This window comes from Papio anubis, chromosome 4, assembly GCF_008728515.1.
Source record: "Papio anubis isolate 15944 chromosome 4, Panubis1.0, whole genome shotgun sequence".
Lineage (NCBI taxonomy): Eukaryota > Metazoa > Chordata > Mammalia > Primates > Cercopithecidae > Papio > Papio anubis.
This window is the reverse complement of record NC_044979.1, coordinates 151,578,603-151,596,095: the sequence shown is the minus strand read 5'-3', so window position 1 is coordinate 151,596,095 and position 17,493 is coordinate 151,578,603. Positions and strand designations below refer to the sequence as shown.

The 17,493-nt window shown below is 35.8% G+C and overlaps 1 protein-coding gene across 6 annotated transcripts in view; it reads right to left on the bottom strand.

Moving 5' to 3' along the window:
- Nucleotides 1–17,493, bottom strand: part of LOC101020164 — a 447,873-nt gene that overhangs the window by 35,349 nt on the left and 395,031 nt on the right. Inside the window, exon 4 of one of the 6 annotated variants that reach the window (XR_644617.3) lies at nucleotides 5,681–5,795. The exons of the other annotated variants lie outside the window; for them this stretch is intronic. The gene's annotated coding sequence lies outside the window, so the exon portion shown is untranslated. The remainder of the gene's footprint in view (nucleotides 1–5,680; nucleotides 5,796–17,493) is intronic. 6 annotated transcript variants of the gene reach the window in all.

Sequence of the window (17,493 nt, the reverse complement as noted above, 5' to 3'; positions counted from 1 at the left end):
CTTTCTCAATTTGTGTGCTAGCCAGTCATCTAGGAGCTTTTATGAAACACACCTGCACATTCTCTACCCCAGACCTAGTGAGTCAGAATTTAGGGGGTAGGAAAAATGGTGTGCCTACATAAAGCTTGCTCAGCAGTTGTGACAGGTCCTCTGGATTGGAGTATCAAGCCATACTGACTGGAAACATTAATCTTGCACTTCACATCCTTGCGTCTGTCCCCAAATATTTAAAAGGTCCTCAGTGCCTACTTGATTGTAAAATTGCACAGTCCCCAGGAGAGCCTCCCTGAACTCTGTAGCTACTCCACCAAATGATTTAAGCTTACCTTTTATTAGGCACTCAAATTCTAACTTTCCAACAAATGCACCTAACTTTGCAACAACATTCATTGCCAAACATAGCCCATCTTTCCTGTTCCTGAACGTTTGTATATACTGTATATTCTCCCAGAAACCCAAGCCCTTCTATCTATTTCTCTAGAAATTCTTCCTATCTAGGGACCAGCTAAATGTAGCCTCCACCGGGGAATTGTTCTTGATTTTCAATGAGTAAAACAAATGACTTTTCAGGCCGGCCATGGTGGCTCACACTTGTAAACCCAACACTTTGGGAGGCCGAGGTGGGCGGATCATGAGGTCGGGAGATCGAGACCATCCTGGCTAACACGGGGAAACCCCATCTCTACTAAAAATACAAAAAAATTAGTCAGGTGTGGTGGCGGGCGCCTGTAGTCCCAGTTACTCTGGAGGCTGAGGTAGGAGAATTGCTTGAACTCGGGAGATGGAGGTTGCAGGGAGCCAAGATTGTACCAGTGCACTACAGCCTGGGTGACAGAGCAAGACTCAAAAAAAAAAAAAAAAAAAAAAAAAAAAAAAAAAAAAAGGCCTTTTCTAGAATCCCAAAACGTCAAAACATTGTGTTTACATCTCCTTGAAGATAGATCACATTCTGACTTTATAACTTTTTTGTTTTTTAAACAAATTCTCTTAAGAACGTATTTTGTAAGGAAGGAATTCTAATTTTATTTTGTATTTCCCACCTACGTCGCATAGGATCGTGTGTGTGTGTGTGTGTGTGTGTATGTTTTCCTTTTTCTTTTTTTTTTTTTGATGGAGTTTTGCTCTTGTTGCCCAGGCTGGAGTTCAATGGCACAATCTTGGCTCACCACAACCTCTGCCTCCTGGGTTCAAGCGATTCTCCTGTCTCAGCCTCCCGAGTAGCTGGGATTACAGGCATGCACCACCATGCCTGGCTAATTATTTATTTTTAGTAGACATGGGGTTTATCCATGTTGGTCGGCCTGGTCTCGAACTCATGACCTCAGTAGGATCATGTTCTGTGTAGATTATGAATGAATGAGTAGATGGATAGAAGGATGAATAAAAAGATTTAAGGGTTGGGAATCCTGTTTATAACTGTATGTAATTTCACTGGTTCATAGGGCTTTACAAAATAATGAATTTAACAATCAAAGTTTATCTGTTTAAAATTATGACTTGAGACAACGTTGAGGACTAATAATGAAGATGAAGAGAAATCATCACAAGGCATTGTGGTAATCCCTCCATACTTCAAAACGAGAGATAGGTAATGTTAACATTTTCCATGAATATTGTGTCTAGAAGACCCAAGGCTTTACTGAGCTAAGATCACTCTTGGAGAGGGATCAAGACAAAACACCAGGAAAGAAGAAATGTCTTCCCCTCCATGCTTTTAAAGAAATTGTAGTATTCTTCTGAAGGAGAAAGATGTACCAGAATAAGTAAATTAAAAATTTTAAACATTCAATGCCAAGCTCCTAAAAGCCCTAAAAATAATTTCTTTTCATACTAGTAAAGTATGAAATTATTTCTATGTCACGTGGGTTGAAGGGTCAAAAGCTCTGATGCAATTTAATGCAAGGTCCCACCTAACATAATTAAGTACTTATTAGTCATCATTGGCTCTAGAATACTTAAAATTTAAAGCTTAAAACTTTCTTGTTATGTCTAAGAACATAAAAGTGAAAATACTTTTCAAAAGATTTGAAGTTTCATTGAGACCTGCTTGATTGAAGTGCAAAATCACTTGATAATTGTTAACATTTATTATTAGGTAATCAAAAGTTAATCTGGATATGTGTATACACAGCTTGTATTTTTAAATCAGAGAACATTTTATAAAAGTTTTGCAAAACTAAATAGCACTGGCTGCTCTTGCCATTTTAAAAACTATCAGTGCTTATTAGTGATTTTTCTTACATAAAACTTTAAAAACCAATTTTCTCATGTTAAAAATGAAGAAGGAAGTAAGAATATGGTTTTATAGCTTTAAAAAGTCATAATAAAACACTCAAATAATCCTCTGATGGTCATGGAAATCCCAAATAAGTCTCAAGAAGACACAAGAAAAGGCTTGGAGTAGTAACCCAAGATTTGTGAAATGAAATTGATTTCCATTCAAATCAGGTCTTTTACTCTTCTTGAAAATGTCAAGGTGTCAGCCTTGGCCATTACAAGACTGTGATTTATAGTTGAGACAAAGCGATAGTACCAGCTGACTGTCTGGAGCCATGGTACAGTGTCTGGCAAGGCTGCCGATGACAGCCACCTCTTTTCTTAACCAATCAGCAAGGCTTAAGTAAGACTCGAGTCTTTCTTCCTCTGTCTTGATAAGGGAATGATAAAATGCAATCTGGAAGATTTACTTCGTGGGAAATAAACAAGCATTGTGAAGGGAAATAGGTATCATTTTTCCACAGACTAAATTGCAAACATTGTTTATGGCAATCTATATTTCAGCCCTTTAGAAATACATATTCATAATAGGACCATAAACAGATGTTCCAAATATGACAACTTATTTTAATATACTGGAAGCCACAGCATAATTTTGTAATTTGATTAATTAGTAAGAAGAATTGTGAATGTTAAAATACATTTTCAAACTCTCTAAATTATATTTATGGCTTTGCTCATCTGCATCACAACAAAAGCCCAAAATGTTTTGCATTGGAACCATTATTCATAGTAATTTAATCTCTTTCTCATTGAGAAAGATTCCTAAATAGTAGTTCTTGATAGTAAAATGTTAAAAACCACCCAGGTCATACTATGATAAACAAAAGAGCAAAAAGGTAAAGGATAAGTAATAAGAATCTAACATCCTTATTTTATAATTGTAGCCATCATATATACATCATACACACAAACAAATTAATTCATAAACAAAAATAAAAATTTCCAAGAATCAGCACACAATTATCTCTAATTATGGAGGTAAAAGTGGGGAGGATATAAAATTTGCTGTAAGGAAATGGCCTGATTATATGGTGGTTAAGTATAGACACAATAGGCTACAGAAAAAATAATCATTTCTTCTTTACTGAACGATTTCTAGTAATCCTAAATAATTTTTAAAATTTCAAATTCCTAAATGAAACCAAATGCTGACTTTCCTGGTATATGTCGTATATTAAATGCTTATGGAAAGTTTAATAAAGGTAATTAATCTCATGACGCTCAAGGTTGAGATTTGCTGCGGCAGATGTTTTATAGTTTCCATGCTGTAAGAGGACATTTGGCAAAATAAACTAATGTTGCCTGCACATTGATAGGTACCAGTAAGTTTACCAAGACAAACATTTCAAAAGCCTATCAATCATCATTATATTCAGTAATTAAAAAATGTGTAGTGGTGGTTGTGTGTTCCTTTACATTCCCACTTGCTTTAAAATCCTTTCACTTTCTACCATTGACAGACCCTCACTCATTCCTCATGACCTTGATAGGCTAGTCTTCTTTTGCCTCCCTACATTGGCCATCCAATCAGAGTAGTCCTTGTTCATCAAATAAGTGGATCCACATATGGGCATGTCACCAAAACAGAGCCAATCCAAGATTTTCTGACAACTGACACTGATGTTGGCATAAAGAGAATCTTTTTGTTTGTTTATTTTTTCTGGATTCACAGGCTGTAGGATGATGACGCATGATGCAAGTCTGAAGTTGTATATGGCCATCTTTGCCACCACATTCAGAAAGCTTACCTGAGAATGAAGTCAGCATTGGAGAGAAAGAGAAAGAAAGAGGGAGAAATATCAGGTGAGAGAGGAGGCAGAACCAGTAGAGAGAACTTGGGGGAGGGTGGGAAGAATAGATGCATTGATCAATAAATATCTTATTTTAAACTGCCAAATTATACTGAGGAACTGACGAATTCCATGTGGGTTTCAATCTCAGGTAGAATCTCTCCACAATGGCAACAAAGATGGTCACTAGCTAGTCCAAGCCTCCATTCTCTTTCAAACTTGCAATCCTTGAGGACAAAGAAAAACGATATTTTTCTTTTTTTTCCAATATTTATGTTACTTCTAAAAGAAGATATTTAGGAAAGCCTGCATGAAATTTCATTCATCCGTCAAGACCATACTGGCCTTGAATAAACTTTATAAGCAGTTTTCATAAAGAAAGTCAACATTATGATTAATAAAATATGCATTCTTATAGATGTGGGTATTCCATATAGAAGCACATCTTATAAATAGGTAAATAATGGGCAGAGATAATTTCTTGACTCAATCACTAAGAGACAAGGTAGGGATCACTTTTTCATCTCTTAAATTTAGAAACACATAGTCCTATTATTTATCAGCAAATTGCTCTTTCAGAGTTACAATTAAAATATTTTAAATCGTAGAGCTGAATGCGAGAAAATGACCTAGAAAGAATATACAAGCTGAATATTTTTCTTTCAAAGTAAGATGAGCACTTGTTATATGTCTAATTGCAAACAAAAATACATTATCTCTTTGTCCCATAAATATATTTGGTTGTTTTTAGTCAGTGCACTAGGTGGCCCTCACTAGAGAACATCCTATGGAAAGAAAACACGTTTTCTTTAAACGTAAGATACAATTCCTTTGAGATTCTGTTAATCACTTTTCCTCTCTAATTGAGAAAGTCACCACACAAATTAGAGTACAAATTTCATTCTTCTAGAAAGAACCTTAAAAGTTGACATTTCTTTGAACAATTGTTTCAGAAATCCTTTTTTAAGTACATTTTCATTTTCTGGCATGGCTTGAATTGAATTCTAAACTTTCTGCTGCCTGTCCTCTGAGCCCCTCTGGTGAATTTAAATAGGCTTCCCTATATATTTAGTACATTCAAGAATTCTTTGTTGCCGTGCCTTCTCTGCTTTATTATTAGAGAGCTGCCTCGGAAGTACAGCAGCCAGTTTGTTTTCTGCCATTAATAAAGAGTCTACTTTTTTCTCCCACTTCTTTGAAGAAGTTGAAAAGGCTCCATGTTGGGTGGGAGGGAGGCCAGGAAGAGAGGGAGAAATGGAGGGAACTGCTGTGGTGTAATCCCCCAACAAAAAATGTTGTCTAAAGTAGAAACCTCCCCGAGGTTTACAAATGCCCACGCTGGGCTTTAGTGTGATGTATAAGACAGTAGTAAGTTACCTACACACTGGTCCTCCCACGCCCAAGACGAGGAAGTGTACTACACGTAAGGCACTGCGTTTCAAAATTCTACAAAATCAAATGCTTCCATTGGCTGGTGTTTCATTGCCACCCAAGGGTTTTCCTAGAGATGCCCAGAAGCTGTAAAAACAACCACAATGTAAATCTATAATTTCTGATACTTCACTTATATGTCTGGAACAAATACATAGAAGGATTTCATAAAGACCTACCAATTTGGATGTATAAACTACCAATGTTGACTCAAGGCCTAGGGAAAGCTAATTCAAAGGCAAGGACAGATGATTCCACAGAGTAGTCACTTGAGGCTCACAAATCATCAGACACCTATTGACAAAGAGGGAGAAACTTCTCAGAAAAGAGGCAAAGTTAAATCTGCCAACACAAAAGAACCCAAAACACCTCCAAAACCTTATATGGCCAAGACAAAACCTAGGAAGTTTTTATTCTTATTTACTTGACCTAACGGATATAGCCCATGATTATTTTTACACCTGTATTGTTCGTTTAGAAATTAATTATTAAGGTAACAGACTTAAAGCACATTACTTAAATCAATAATGAAAAATTTAGTTCACCTTTTCAGAATTTTTCACTTTTAAGTTGTCCATAAAATATGCATGAAATTAACTGCTTATATAAAATGAAGCTATTTAATCTTAAATTCACTTAATCTCAATTACCTTCAAGTTCCACCTGCTTTCAAATTCCTACAAGTAAACTATTACATACAAGTTAATATTATTGGCTGATAACATACTTCATAAAGTTACATTTAACATGTAGAGATGTGGAGAAAAGCAACATTTAATGAAAATTGAAGCTAGCTCATTGAAAAAATGGTGTGAATCATTTTATGAAGATATCTCAATTTTTACACTATTTTTACTAAACCTTTTCAAGAAATAAAGACATATAGGAAATATATATGCGACTCACTGTATAGTTGGTCACTGAAAGATATGAAAACTAAATAGGATGATTATATATAATGACGGTACCTAAGTTTCTGCATACTACATATGTATTTTCAGAGCTACACTAAACGTCTATTTCTCAAATGTTTACAATGGCCCAGGATTTTTTTTTTTAAACTTCTCTATATTAGGAACTTTGTTTTCCTTATCCAAATGCAGTCTCTAAGGGATCAGTGGGATTTGAGTGCTAAGTTAAATGTCTAGTAAAAAATTAAACAAAAGAATCCAGGCAATCAAAATGATGCCTGCATTTGCTGCCTACAGAAATGTAGGCTGCATTGCATGTGTAAATGGCAAGAAAATTTGAGCATTAGCTAACCCTTTATATACTGCTTTTCTCAAACTCATCCAAACATGACAGCTTGTAAAACCGTTTACATATTTAAGGTGTATTAGACCAAGCCTAGGCACATGTACCAGCATGTCCATTTGAAGAGGAGTTTAAGGCAGAACATCCCTTTCTAATTTCATTAGTAATTAACTGGTACTGTAATTCTCCTGAGATACTTATTTCTCTTCAAGACATTATTAATGTAGCCTAATGCTTAAATGATTTCAGAATATCTCTACACCTCTTCTGTAGTTCCACTGGAATACTAAAGTGTTTGGGACTTTTATACTGAAAAAGATATTGATCCCATGAACCCTGAAATGAAATATAATCATATTTAGATTTGGCAAAATTCCAGAGTGGCTTCCTTGATGGATCCTAAAAGCCTTTAAAAAATGCTATTTTTGAAAATTGATGTTTTCCTTACAGAGATTAAAAGTTCAAAGCATGAGTATCACAATATGAGCAGAGCAATACAGAAGAGACAAAAGAAAAACTAATACTTCATTGGTCTTTGGTAGATGTTGAAGTTGATTTTTTTTTGCTAAAAAAAGGAACTTGAAGTTCACAGTAAATTAACAAACAACATGGGAAAGAAAATGAATCAGGCAGGGGTTAGTATATTTATGTAAAACAGTGATTGGCTATTTCGAAATTAAAATGTACAAATAAGCTGGTGTCAGAAAGGAGATGATTCCTCATTTCCACCGCATTGAGCAAGCTCACATCGGCAGCAGACAGCCCTTAATATATGCGTCTGGCTCAGGCTGGTCTCCCAACCAGGAAGCCATCGAATTGTTAATATCACTGCTTTTTTTGTATGCAACACACATCATTTTCTCGCTCTTTGTTGTAGATCTCTCCTTTTTATTTTAAGCTTAGTATGATCTGATTTTCCAAATCATATCATAAAGCCCTAAAACAATATTGTCCTGTGACAGCTGAGACAGAAATGCAGAAAAAGTGGCATCTGTCTATGCACATACCGCATAAAGTGGCTTATAGAAACAAAGTCACCCACTTAAATCTACACACACCTTTATGAAGTAAGAGAAAAGCTTTATCATGAGGCTCTCAAAAGACAGTTCACATAGGAGGGTTACATAGAGAAGTTCCATTCGTGCAGGATGATCAGTAAAAAAACATTTTATATGTTTATGGTGAAAATGAACAAACATCACTGAATTCTCAATTCAGCTTTGGTATATTTCTTTTATGAGACAGAAGTTAATATATAGTGTGGTTCATGAATATGATAACATTGAAAAATTTTCACATTTGAATAACCTATATCTGATATCACTATAGCCAATAAACATCTACCCCTTATACTGTTTTGGAACTAACATGATGGAACCTCTTATAGATGTTATTTATGATCATGTTAAAACAGGTGTCAGTAAACACATACTTGTATGTGATATTCTTTTATATAAGAAGTACTTTCAGATCCATTGTGTGAACATTGCTATTAAATGTAATCAAGCTTCTGTGTACATGTAGACACACATACATAGATTTCTTTGTATTAACAAACTTATGGTTTTAAAAAGTACTCAATTCCAATGAGAATCAGGTCAAAAGAAATAAGAGATAAATACTACCAAAACTCTTTACTGTTTATATTACCTCCTTTCATTTGTAGCTTTAAACCTTATATTTATACATACACATACACACACCTAAAATTTCAGAACTTCTAGATAAATGAACTAGATGATATAAATAAAGGATCTGAATAGGTACAGTGTACATACATGCTTAAACATATTCTGCATGCTTTGTACAGATGCATGTTTATGATATTGTTATATTAATTTTTAATAACTATGACTACTAGATGATTTGTATTCTATAATATTTCAAGTAGGTATTATAAGAAATTTTTAAAAAGATGAACAAAGACTCCATACAGTATTCTAAAATACTTTCATAAATTTATTTTAGCAATGCAGAAGACACATAACTTATGGCACCCATCTAAGGCAATAGTTGAAAGAATGAAGCCACTTTGTTGCTTCTATTATGGAAAGTCTGTCATCTCCATTTTGAATCTTGATATTCATAACGTTATTGTAAAATTTTAAAATATATTTAGTATACTGATTCTATCTCCAATAAAGACATATCTGATGTGGCAATGGCTATTAAACTTTCAAATATGACATATTACTTATGGTTGGAAGAGTTACCTCTGATAAAACTAAAATTCTTATAAAACTAAAACTATGCAGTTCATATGCAGTTGCTAGTCAAAGCAGTTTGACTTCATAGGTGGCATTTACTGTTTTATCTCACATAGGCCCATGATATGTACACAGTAAACTGTAGAAATTTTTTAAAGAGACATATTTTCCCAATTTATTAATGAAACTTTCACTCTTGGACTCTCGTAACAAAAGAATTGTTAGAGTTGTTAAGACATATAAAGTATGTTGTTTGGATAGAAGACTCAGAAAGCACTGGCAATAAATACAAAGTATAAAACAGCATTCTTCTTAAATCGGTAGTAAAATCTAATAGGGTCAATAAAGAAGATTGTAAATCATGTTATTTCTAGGCCTCAAGCATGATTATAGCTGTGTATGACATAGTCTAAGCCATAGTTATATGGAGACATACAGGATTTATTTAAGTAGCTAATGTATATATTTCAATGCATATGAAAGAAGTTATAAATATAATTCCCTCTCTTCATTAACTGAAGAGATACCCTCTTATACTAGCCACCTTAAAATGCACGAAAAGAAGCATTTTAAAACACTTATATTTTAATTTTGCTTCTTACACAGGTTTCTTATATTGCTTTTGTATGATCGTTATAATACAAATGCTATTTCAGTGCAACTGTGTAATCACTTTAGAGTACAGTTTCTGACAATAGTATTTTTGGGGTTGGGTCATGGTGAAAACATACTGATGATAAGGAAAAGCATTGTTCTTTTCTCCTAGGCAGAATCTATGTATGTTCTTTTGTTCTGGTGGTAACTGCAGACAATCAATAAGGTCCAAAGCTGCTGGTTCCCCTCCGCCTAGGTCCCAAGAGCCTGACTTGTGATGTTACTAAAATACCTCACAAGTTAGGGTCTCAGGGACTAGGAAAAGTCTGGTTTGATGCAGTAGAATTCTTCTTCCAGAAATAAGGATAGCTTAGAAATTACAGTTGGGTTCACTTAGGCTTTTACCTCTAAATACTATTTAAAATACATAAGTAGAAATATATATGATATATAAAAGTTAGGATGAGCTGAGTAATCACGACGACCGTTTATAGACTAATTCCAGACCTTAAAATAATGAAGAATATGAGAAACAATGCAGACAATGAACACGTAAGAGTCATTCCATTAGATCCATAGAAAGAGACTAAACATGGGTTAAAATCTGCTTCTAGCAGATTTGTACAGCAACACCATAGCCTCTATTACATTAAAGAAGGATTATATGCCAGTTAATGGGACCCTAATTGAAATTTTGCTTCTCATTACACTGCTATACAGCACAACTGGTAAGGTGGGCCCAGGACATATAACACTTTACATCGGATTTAAATATATACCGTTGCAGTTAAGAACAAAACAAAAACTTTTCTGCATGTCATAATTTAATACCTCTGAAGCTTGATTTTTTCTCTTTGAATCTCCAAACTATTCAGACAGCAAATATTTCCACGCATACTCTGTAGTTATTTGAGCAATGCCACTTGATAAACATGTAATTTAAAATGCTGGCAACATCATAAAAAAAAACCATGATTCTATTTCTTGAATAATTACATTATAAAGCTCAATACTTTTAAAAATACACAACCCCAATCCTGTATATTCACTGAATTTCCTCCGATCTTTTAGCCTTGTTTGTGGTTCGAGAACAGAATTTGTACTTTAGGAATGATCCAAGGTTTAGTAGCATAGAACGCAGGGTAAAACAATCGGACCAGCCATAATATAAAAGTCCTGGCCACAGAAGTGGAATCTGGCTCTTCTGAGGTGGTTGATCTTAAAAGGGAAAAGAGGAGGAAAAAAAAAATGGAAAGAATTAGAATGTTTTCCTGTAGAACAGGTGAATCATCCATTTCCAAGTAAGCTGCAAGGAAAGCTATGCTGCACAAAATATTTGCTAACTGGCCCCCCTCCTCCACCCTAGTACCACACCCCTTTCCAACCACCACCCCCCACCCCCTGTCCAGATCTTTACTCTGCCTTGTAAGACTTTAAATATTCTGCTCCATGATGTAATGCATCATTATATAAGATCTCTTTCTGTTTATCCTTTGATTTCCCATACTGAATCACTTATGGCTTAAAATAAATAGTTAAAAAACAAAAACCAAAAAAACAAAAAAGCAGCACTCACAAAAAGCGAAAAAATAAAACAGCCCTTAGATCTAAGTCCATGCTTTTCCCTAAAACTGAATATGGCTTTACAGTTTTTGACCATAGCATTCAACCAATTATCAGAATGAAAAATCTCACCCCTCCATAAATATGACATTAACATAATTATACCACCCCCATCACGGAGACCCATCCTCCTTAGGGAATACATCTGATGCTCCAAAGATGGAAATCAGTCAGATTTTAGTTGCTCTCCAACGTACCTTTGCTTCTCACTGACTGACTGGCTTTTACCCTCCACGCACTCACACGCCACCCCCTCCCCTCGGCTAGACACGGATGCCCGAGCGAGCACGCGCGCGCACACAGGCATACAGACACACAGCGAGAGGCGAGGCAAAGCATCTGATGCTGACTCAGAGCGCTTCTGTGAGCAGGGGGTGGCAGCGGCTGGTATTTTCACTGCGCTCATCATTAACATTAACTCACAGTCTAGCATCCACCCTCTCCCAGACCTGCTGGACTGCAGCATTTGCATGACGCTGTCACTCTAGCCTTTGCAGGTCAGATGATGGAAGAAAAAAACAGAAAGAAAAGGAAAAAGCCTCAAGGCTGTCTCATAAGAAATGCCTTCATTTCTTCCAGGGTCTCCTCATTTTTTCCGCCTTTCTACTTCCTCCCTGGCTGTTTCTCAGTTGTTTGACATCTTTCCGGAAGAAACTGTCTTGTGCTTCATTGAGCCAGTCGCCAGCTGGTCCTCCCCTCACCTCACACTCCTGATCCCCACCCCTTTCCCCCGCTAATCAATAAGACGGATCTCCAAATGCAGTTGTGGAAACAGGCTCCGGCACAGTCTCATCCTGGATCCCCTACCTCAGGAAGCAGGCAGCCAGGCTCACACGTGATAGAGAGTAGTAATGCCAGTAATTCTTTAACAGCCCTAGACTGTATTCCATGCCTTCATTTTCCCCACCTTGGTCGAAGCAAGAGCAAAGGGAACTTTCCACTTCTATATGAAGCCCCCAGGCAGTCCAAGAGACACATGAGTGAGACCAATCTGTATAGATCAATCATTTCTATGTGATAATGAAAAAAAAAACCCTATGATTTTAATAAAAGTAATTGCTTAATATTTTTATTAGCTGTGCTCTCATTTCACAGGAATTATAAGACCTGCCAGGATCTGAGTCATCAATATGATTTAAACTGTGTTGAAATCCTAAGTTGCTTAATAAAATCAACCAACAGAGATATTAGTATATTTTACTTTTTTTTAATTTAAGAACTTTTAAAATAATAACAAATAGCTGTGTGGCAGTGGATATGTAAAAGTCTTTGAGACTGAGACATGTTTGCAGCCTATAAATATGAACCATTGACCATATATGTTTAAATAAAATATAGATTCTTGTACATATGTGGAGACAACCTATTATATGTATTATTACAAAAGGAAGTAAAACATTTGACTGAACACAAATGTGTTTGTGCTACAGTGTTTCACAACACAAAAGGCAATATATAGGTATTTACTCAGTTCCTTTGTTCTTCAATTGCTCCCTTTAATGACAGAGTGTGGTAAACTGCCTACCTTTCCTTTCTACATGAACAGCATTTCTGAATTACTTGCCAGACAGAGCTAGCCATCAGTGACTCTGCAGCATACAAGAAATACCTACAAAGGGAAGCAAAGTACGGCAATTCTCAAGCCAACTCTAATGCTGTCTGGTGCTGTAGAAATTTCAGTTTACTCACACAGACAGATCCCAGCATGCAGTGCGGCACTGCAGGCTCAACTAAGGTAGCAGATTGGCAACAGATCTGTGGCAACAAACAAGAAGGACAACCATTCGCAGCGGTTCCAAAGAAAACATCACACAACCTATAAAGAGATAGAAGCATCGGTAGTAGGGTATGTATCTCTAAGATGAGTTCCTACAGGCTCCTGATTTGAAAGCAGAAGAAGAAACCTCTCAAATGCAACAACAAAAATAGAAAAAGAAGTTGGCACCAGAAGGAAACAGAATTAAGAATATACTGTAATAAGAGAGAAAGGCAAGAAGGAAAATAATAACAGAGGGAAGAAGAAAGGGAAACACAGAAATGGGAAGAAGGAAAGGAAGAATGAAAAGGGAGAGAAAGAAACAGATAGTGAAAAATCCCTAAGCATTGAAGCAACAATCAAATACGAAATTAAGTTTCTGACCTGGAAGAATAGGAATAGTATTCAACAAGCTTAGAATCTAATGAAAAACTAACACAAAAATTAACGCATGTGCAGCATAGCTGAAAATACTTGTCATTAACATTGAGATTCCTGCTGACTTCTTCCTGTCCTATGTGGATTAAATAAATCGGTCATCTCTTAATCTCCCTTTGCTCAGACCTAAGTTTTTTTTTTTTTTTCTTTTTTAGCTCTTGGCATCTGTATCCTTTATGCTATTTATTTTTCTAGACAGTTGTCCACAATACTTTGGATAAATTAATCTCATGACCTTGCTATGGCTATCAGACATAAAATGTCGACTATTTTAATAATTGAACATGTGCTTACAGCAACTGCCTACTGATATCCCAGCTCTGTGGACTCCTAACGAGCACTGCACTCCTAGTTCTGTGAGTCAGAAACAACAAATGCAAATACAACTTTTTTTCCCCCTAATCCATGCTATCTCTCTATTACGTACAGAGATAGACACATACACAGGCCTTAACTTTACAGAAGGCATAATGATATTAACTGAGGAGTTTAGAAAATCAAGAGGAATAAATATTTGCAAAAAAAAAAAAATCATACTTATAACTGAATGGCCACACATTTAAAATATTTATATCCAGATAGAGGTTAGCCAGGTCCGAGTACACAGGCTTCTGGTAGGACTTCCGTTAAGGCCAATGGGAATGCAGACTTGATGAAATCAATATTTATTTGAAAGAAGATGTTGTAATCAATGAGTTCAATTACCACTGTCATATACACAGGTTTAAGGTCTCTTCTAATTCTTAGCATCTTATCATCAACACAAAAGCATCCCTAAATCAGAGTTTATACTTTGACTGTGGCTAAAATATTTACAAAGTAAAATTTTGATGCTCTTTTACATTTAATTTAAGTCGTATAATGCAAGTATTGCCTTGCAAGATCAACTATTTTTATGTTTTTGGAGATTTGTTCTGTTAACTTTCTAAAAAATAAGCAAGACAGATCTGAATTTAACATCAAAAAATATTTTCAGTTAAAGGAAGTAATAACTGACTACTCTGAAATACTTTCATACAACCTGCCTTCTACCTTACTACTAAGGCAGGAATCTTTTATTTCTTACAAATGCCATTTGAAATCAGTGCTAAGAAGGGGATCATATTTAATTTCTTTAGTGACATTTGGAGTAAGAAGGATAGAAGACAAAAGACAAAAAATCAACTACAGTTCAAATTTTGACTCAAAATTCATGGATGTGCAGAATATATTATTACCTGCATTTTTTCTTTGTTTTACTTAACCTGCATTCTCCAATAAGCTGTGACCAGTCACGTGTAGATATTTAAATTTAAATTTAAGTGAAAATTCATTTTTTTTTTGTTGTTGCCCTAGCCATGTTTCAAATGTATAGAAGGGCACATGGTGGTGGATACCATTTTGAACAGCCTGGATATAAAACATTTCCAACCCTGCAGAAAGTGTCATAGGAGAGTGTTGACTTAAATTTTCCTCGTGAAAAGTTTTATAGCGTAATAGATTATTGGATCTCAATATTTTCTTTCAAGTCTCTTTTAAGAGAATGAAACTATGTTGACTTATCTGAAGGTCTAAAATAAACAGAATTTCTTTTGACTGAAGAGTATCCATTGTTTTTATTTACTAATAGTCTGGAAATATGCATGATTACTTAAGGAAAAAGGGTATATAGATACTAACTTTGAAGTAGTTGATAACAATACTATCAGAAGACACAGAAAACTATTCAAGCTAAAGTCTCCAAATAAATATGAGGTGTTTATTTGTCTAACTTTTCCAGAAATGAGAGTCATTCTCTTTTTAGAGCCAAACAACACATATTACATATTTCTGCTTTCAATAAAGAAGTGATGTAATAGTAGTGTGAGTAGCAAAAGTTAAAAAAAAAAATCTTTTCTAAAAATCCTGTTAAGGAGCAATCAGCAGTTAGGAGCAGACCTTTTTTTTTTTTTTGGAGACAAGAAATAGTAATTAAAGGGCAAGGGAGACAAAAATCAGATTCTTGTGGACTAGGATGAACTGGTTGAGAATTTTCTTTTGTTTTTGTTTTCGTTTTTGTTTGAGATGGAGTCTCACTCTGTCACCCAGGCTGGAGTACAATGGCGCGATCTCGGCTCACTGCAACCTCGGCCTCCCGGGTTCAAGTGATTCTCCTGCCTCAGCCTCCTGAGTAGCTGGGATTACAGGAGCGTGCCACCATGCCTGTCTAATTTTTGTATTTTTAGTTGAGACGGGGTTTCACCATGTTGGCCAGGCTGGTTTTGAACTCCTGACCTTGTGATCTGCCCACCTTGGCCTCCCAAAGTGCTGGGATTACAGGCGTGAGCCACTGCACCCGGCCCTGGTTGGGAATTTTCTATGGAATTAACTGAGGAAAAAACCCAGATGATATGAGTGTGTTTGTGAGTATGTGTGTGTGTGCGTGTGTGTGTGTATATCTTGGTATGACAATTTTGATTTACAAATCAGATTCTAGAACTAATTATTTTAAGCAAAATTAAATGTAAAATGTAAATTTATATGAGTTATTACTTTAAAAGGTTCACAATGAAAGATATCATTGGTTTTTAACCAGAAAAAAAAAAACAAAACAAAACTTGACCTATATTTTCTTTTAAGATTTCGGTGTTTGGACAAGAAAATGATTCAGTGTTAAACTCAGGCACTTTATGACCGGGGTGCAATAGGTTTGTCAACCTGAAATTACTTTCTTTCTCTTTCTTTTGATATACGTAAGTGTAGAATATCACAGCTACCATGGAAAAATAATCAGAGATTTCTCCTCCTTTTAGGAATGATCCTGGCATGTAAAAATCTAATGTTCATTCTTGTATTTGGTAATACAAAAAAAGTGATTGTAATTCATTTTAGTAATCTTTCTCATGCCCTCCCTTCCCTGTTTTCTTTCCTCTTGCCCTCCCCTTTTCTGCTCTCTGCAAGTGTACCACCCACTTTCCAATCTAGTCTGTCTGTCATCGGTATCCACAAGGGGACCCCATTCAAAGCACACTACAGAGATGACACTGAGATGAGGGAACAGAGCAAGAAGAAGAACTTGAGGAAGGTCTTGAGCTAAAAGTGATGTGAACTTTGTTGTGCAACCACACATACGAACAACTAGGTCTTGAGGATGCTGGCCGAGTGTTTCTCTTTCAGGGAAAAGGCAGGGAATGATAATGAAGGGCAATTTGGAGACCACAAAAATTATACCCTAACAAATTATATACAAATCTGAGGCCAGGTGGCTCACTCCTGTAATCCCAGCACTTTGGGAGGCTGAGGCGGGTGCATCACCTGAGGTAAGGAGTTCAAGACCAGCCTGCCCAACATGGCAAAACTCCATCCTACTAAAAATACAAAAATTATCTGAGCATGTTGGTGCACACCTGTAGTTACAGCTACTCTAGAGGCTGAGGCAGGAGAATTGCTTGAACTCGGGAGGCAGAGGTTGCAGTGAGCCGAGATCATGCCACTGCTCTCCAACCTGGGTAACAGAGCGAGACTCTTTCTCAAAAAAAAAAAAACAAAAAACAAAAAAAAAAACACACATACACACAAATCTGGAAGAGTATTTTTCAATAGTTCTCCATATTATACATACTAATAAGTAAATGTTTCTGCTGGGTTGATGTGCTTCCTAACAGGTGAGAGAGAAAATAATTAATCCTGGCTTTTTAAGAATGAGTATAAGTGAGAAGGCTTCAAATGACTTCAGAATTACTGTCTTATTTAGACTCTGAATACTATGGTACAGGATCAGTAAAAATTTATGTTTTAAGTAACGTAACTATAGAAAAATACTATTTTCCATATGGTAGGCTATGTACAACACCATGAAACAAAGTGAGAAAGTAGAAAAATAACGGATCCAGGAGTGAGAAAAACTGGTTCTAGTGCCAGTTCCATAATTAATAATGTTTATCATCTTGGAGAAGTCATTTAGCTCTTGGAACCTTAGTTCTCTTATTTTTAAAATGAGGAGACAGGACTAGGTCATCTCCAAAGCCCAATTTAGCCCTAAAATCCTGTGCAGCGGAAGGACAGCACAATTGGAAAGACATCCTGGTAATTACTCTCTACTCTTTAGACATCTGTTTACATAATTATCTAATTTAATCATCATCACAACTGTCCAGTAGCA